The sequence below is a fragment of the Hakea prostrata genome, chromosome 2 (assembly GCF_041222555.1).
Source record: "Hakea prostrata isolate BN-2017 chromosome 2, UWA_Hpros_2, whole genome shotgun sequence".
NCBI classification, from domain to species: domain Eukaryota; kingdom Viridiplantae; phylum Streptophyta; class Magnoliopsida; order Proteales; family Proteaceae; genus Hakea; species Hakea prostrata.
In genome coordinates, this window is record NC_142601.1 from 39,325,713 (window position 1) to 39,331,735 (window position 6,023).

The window sequence follows — 6,023 nt, forward strand, 5'->3', positions numbered from 1 at the left end:
TCCTTGTTAGCTCTTGATTACCTAGCTCTCAAGCTCGCTTTTTATGTCTTTGATGATGGCGCCTCGCCTCTAACCTTCTTATTTCTATCAATGATCTACTGTTCTTTTCTCTCTAGAGTGGATCCTCATTCTATTTAGCCTTTCCGTAGAATTCACGAATTGATTTCGATAAAACCTAGCTTTTGATTAAATTAGAATTCTACTCTTATGATCATTGTTGATGCCTAATCTATGCTAGATAGTCTTAGTTTACTATTCTACCTTAAAATTTCAAAGTGTTTCGAATCCTGAAAGTTAAGTTTTGGATAAAAAATTGGGGTTTTTGTCCGTACAAAACACTGCTAGTCGATCATCTGGTCGGTCACCTAATAGACCAAGCGACAGACCAACAAAATCAGTGACAACAAATTTTCCCTATTTTGCTTCCATTTCGTCTTTGATCTTTTGGATTGTTTCTTATGTTCTATACATGTTTGTTTAAGCTTGTTTAGGTGATTTTGGTCTTGTTCTCTGATCTCTCACTTGAAGGTTATAGATTTGGAATTCGAGGTGAGTACGTTCACTCACAATATGCATATTTACATGCCTTGTTATGATATGGCTTGAATGTATGATTTAACTACTGTAGTTTCACTTTCTTTACATTATATTACTTATGTAATTATAATAGTATATTCATATTATGATTTAGATACTGGAATGAATCATGAATTATTTGAATGTGAATTTGACTGATTGTGTGATGTATGGGATCATGATATGATGTGAATGCCTAAGTTGTAGTTGTGGAATGAGGAATGCCCTTTTGAAGTTTCTGTCTTTGGATACCAGTGGAGGTGGTATGTGACGCTTTCCTATGGTGCCCCTTGGCGCTATCCCTGACTACTGGTTGACATACCTAGGATTGGTCTAGAAGTGTTGGGCTAGGGAAACCCCTATCATATTTGACCCTATCGGTAGGGGAATTGAGACCTAGTGACCCATGGAAACAATGGGGATTTGTGGGCGCTCAAGACCGGTAACCAACTTGTGAAAAGACATGAATCACATTGTGGGGGCCATTCAATGGTAGGGTTGCAGTAGTAGACTTGGGCTCATGGGTGCTCAAGCCGGTAACCAACCCATGAGAGGATATGAGAGCTTCTCGTTTACTATTTGTGGATGACCAATAGGGTTAAGAGTCTAGGGGAAGGAGATGGTGACTCTAGGGGGAAGGATACTGGAAAGGATCGCGGGAAGCGAGGAATGAACGTATCTAACCCTAAGTAGATGACTTGCATTGGGCTAAGTTTAACCTTGAACACACGCCAATACTAAGACCAATGGTGATGTGAGAGAGTGGTGACCTAAACCCCAGCCATGGAATGTTCGGGAAGGATGCATGACCCAATTACCAAACGGAGAACCCAAGATACCAAGAAGGTTGCGGGAGAGTGATTTAAGACCTACCCAGAGGAGTATGGTGCTATGACTTAAAGTATGTTTGCCAATAGAGACCAACATATTTAGAGTTAGAAGCATACTTGCATTCATTGTTTCATGTCATTGCATTTATGATTGCTTTGAATTGTGTGTAAATGGCTGTTGTGATTGAACTACTTGCTAAGTTCTTTTGAGCTTACCCTACGGGGGACATGTTTTTAGATGCTTTTGCAGGAACGGAAGAGAACCCGTGCTATGGTGCGAAGAACCCTTCCCTACATGGTGCAGCTCCGAAAGTCCTTGGAGAAGGTCATGACCAGTGGTGTGACCAGCACATAGGTTTGACTACACTGATGGCTCCTATTGATGGCATCGACATCGTCTTATTCGCTGATGGGATCGTGAGCTAGAAGCTGATCCGAAGTTACAAGAGCACAACCCTAAGGTGAAAAAGATGAAGTCTGAAGAAGAAGAAGAGCCGACGAAAGATTTTGACTAGATTTCTCTTATTCTTCTAGACTTTTATTTTATTTTGTAATAGCTTTAGACTATGCTTTAGATTTCCGATCTACCTTCCGCTTTGTTTGTGGGGTATATTTCTATTATACTCTACAGTTATCTTTTGATTGATATCTTATTATTCCACACTCTAATATTCTTTTGTGATCCTTCTGTGATCCTTTCTTGATTATTATTATTAAGTTCCTCGAATATAATGATTGTTCTTGCTTTTGATTATGTTATTGTGCTATGTGGATATGATCGCCCTAAACATGTTCTTCGAGGCTATGGATCACACACTCGAGTATTTTAGATAGGGTACCGGCTGGGTGGATGTGACAATGTAGTAGCTTTATCTAGTACTGAAGCTAAATATAGAGCTATGGTTTCTAGAGTCTGTGAGCTACTATAGTTGAAACCTACTAGAAGATATTGGAGTCCAAGTGTCAAACCCCATGATGTTATATTGTGATAAAAGGCTACCACTAGTATTGCTAATAATACTATGCAACATGATCCAACTAAGCACATTGAAATTGATAAAGTGTTTTTTTTTTTTTTTTTTTTTTGTCAAAGGAAAACTGGAATAAGGGTTCATCTGCATGCCTTTTGTGAGGTCTGGAAATCAAGTGAGAGATATTTTTACTAGGGGTTTGAAGGAAGGAGATTTCCTTTCTATTATAAGCAAGTTGGGCGTAACTAATATTTATACATCAACTTGAAGGGGAGTATTGGATGAGTTCTACTTGGAGTTCAATTCTATTAGAGTTTTGGTTCATGTAATTTTCTATTTCTTGTTATCCAAGTAAAAATATTTATGTAATAATGTTCTTTCCACTTTATTATAAATAGAAGGTTTGAGATCACACATCAATTCAAGCCATTCTACCATAATTGTTTTTTGAACAGAAAGTTAGTGATGTTCACAAGACCAGTAAAGAGCACATTGATCCCACCAAACAGAGACCTAAAGAATCGATGTCCACTTGTACTTCCCTTTTTGCAATTTCTTTGGTTTTAAAACTCTAGCCAACAATTACTTGGGGCTCAAAGATCATAAGCTCTTCCCTCAAGTAGAGGAGATCTTCTACCAAAAAAAAAAAAGTAGAGGAGATCTTCCACGGTGTAGCGACTCTAAGCCGGAAGGAGATATGAGAGATAATGATTGTTAACAGGAGTTTGCCCAACTAAGCATTGAAGTCTATCATCAAAGTGATCCAAACAATCGGTGATGGAAGGAGGGGTTGGGGAAAGCGCGAACAACAATTGAATGAGAGTGTCAGGGAGGGGGTCGTTGGATGACGAGTCAAGAGATTCAGTTTCGGGTGGTAACAATGATGTTATTTGCAGGGAGAGCATTCACACTACAAGAGAGTTCAGGAGGCTATGCAGTCTATTTAGGATGAGGAGCAACAAAAGATCAACGCACTTCAACCTAATTCAAGGAATTCAAGGGCCAAGGACAAGTAGAATGTGAAGGTTGACCGCTTGATAGCATCATGTGCTTGGACATCATTGATAGTATTTTTTCATGGGACTTGATCAAATGTGAGTGTTGCCTAAGATTTAAAACCCGTGGTTTTAGAGTATTAGGATTTGTGACATAAGAATGAAAATAGCACAGGTAGAGGGACTATTCTGGTCATTACAAGTTTCAAAATTTTGAAAAAACTTAATAGTGGGAGACCAAATTAGTTGCTTTGAGACTTAAACATAATTTATTACACTAGGAGTCTAAGACGACCAAACTTTTTTTTAAGGGGGGAGCGGATAAGAAAAATGATCATTGGAACAAGAGCTCGTACAAGAAGCTTATGTCTTACACAATTGCAGGTTCCAAGGATCATACTAGAACCACTAACTCAACAGATAGACCATTTAAGACAAGGAACCTGCTATCCAATTTGCAGACCTTGGAAACAAATTTTTTGTTGGTAATACACAAAAGTAACAACAAAATTGATGTGGAAAAATCCTAAAACTCCCTACTTGAGATCGGGAACTAGATCCACGCCGTCCATCACCAAAGAGGCCACAACACGGGGAAGGGAATAAATCCACAACCCAAATGCCGGGATTAAGGAATGAAGATCAAATACTAGGAAAGAAGAATTCTAAGCCTGCGACAAGAGAGAGGAGAGAGAGAGATGGAGCCGCCGTGAGTTCGCCGCGAATGAATCACTCCTTACCACAATGCGGTGGTTCCAAAATATATAACCCTATTTTGTAACGCCCTAATAGTGAGTTTCCAATATTGCCCTTGAGCATTTAATTTATTAAACATATTAATAAATTCCAACATTTTTTGACAAGAATTGAAGGATTATTCCAGATCTAAAATATCTTGACGGATGGGATTAGACCTGAAACTTAAGTGGTTAACTAATTTCAAGCAATATGACCACAAAAATTGAGTGAATACCATCTAGGGGTGCAAGTTTGGCCCTAGCGGCCCCGACCTGCCCTAAGCCCACCCTGAGCCCGAATAGGGCTTGGGCTAAAGATTTTGGTCCTAAGGGCGGGTTAGGGCCAAAATCTTGCGGAACTAGAGCCAAGGCGGGCACGGGATTCTTACTCTCCGCCGCCCAGCCCATCCCAACCCATCCCTGATTTTTTGCCCTGACCCAGGCCCTAATCTTGGCCCTAATTTTGGCCCTGATCTTGGCCCTGATCTTGGCCCTAACCCAGGCCTTGATTTTGACCTTGACCTAGGCCTTGATCCTAGTCCTGATTTTGGCCCCGACCCAAGCCCTAATTTTGGCCCTGATCTTGGCCCTGATTCTGGCCTTGATCTTGGCCGTAATATTAGCCCTGATCCTGACCCTGATCCTAGCCCTGATTTGAGTCTAAAGACTCTGGACCCTCCACCCACATGGAGAGGAATTAATTGTAATACATATGGGTGGATACTTGACACGTGTCAAATTTTAGAAACATGATCATGTTTTGTAGAAAATTAATAAAAAAAAAAATTATAACCTCATTACCAATGTAATAAGCATTTATTTGATTTTGACCCTGATCCTGACCCTAATTTTGGTTCTAATCTTAATATTAATTTGACGATGATCATGTACTACAGTACTAGATTTTTACCCTAATCTTCATACTAACATTGATATGAGTCTTGATTTTGACATTTAGTCACTTTGATCATATTAGACTATAAATTCAATTTTTATATTATTTTAAGGTAATTTTTATTTTTCCAACAAAGTCATTTTTAGTTCAATAAAATATTGATTTTGTTTTTTGATTAAGGAGAGATAATATATTATAAATAATAAAAACTATTACATAAAGAATTAATATCTAACAAATCTATACCCCCAACTTCTCATCATGAATATCTAACAAATCTACTATGATATTTCAAAAAAATTTATTAAAAATATATAGCTATGTTTGTAACTAAAACATCATTTTCTTTAACTATGAAAAAAATACTTTTTGTTGAATACTAAATTATCGTCGATTTACTTGTTAACAAGGTTTTGAATATGAATTTTTTTGTATTGAATAAAGATATCAATTTATTGAACAATTGTGAATGTAAACATACCTACCTACGGCTTAAGTTCTTGATTTTGAAGATAAAATTTTCATTTATCAGATTCCTTTTGAATTCTGAATCTCTGATGTTTATAAGTTTATAAAAAGAGTTTGAGTGACATTCTCTATAATTGACCTGACTTTCAAATATGCCTAAATTTAATTACAATTCTTATCTTTGATTATTCTATTTCATGAATAATTTTAACTCTTTGCTGCTGGAGAAACACCAAAGGAAAAAATAGAATGAGAGAGAGAGAGAGAGAGAGAAAGAGAGAGAGGGGGAGAAAAAAAAAAACTTGGGGAAAAGACAAATTGGAAATTTGAAATGAAGTTTGACCATTATCTTAGAAGTTAGAAATTAATTGAGAATTGAGATAAATCTTTTTCTTTTTCCCTTCGAGCTTACATATAATAACCATAATTTTCATCGAATAGCAAATTAAAAAACCCTAGAAATTTGGATTTCTCTATTTCTCTAAAATCTAAATGAGTATAAATAGTTAAATACATATTGAATATAAGTTTTGGATTATTTGTTGACATCG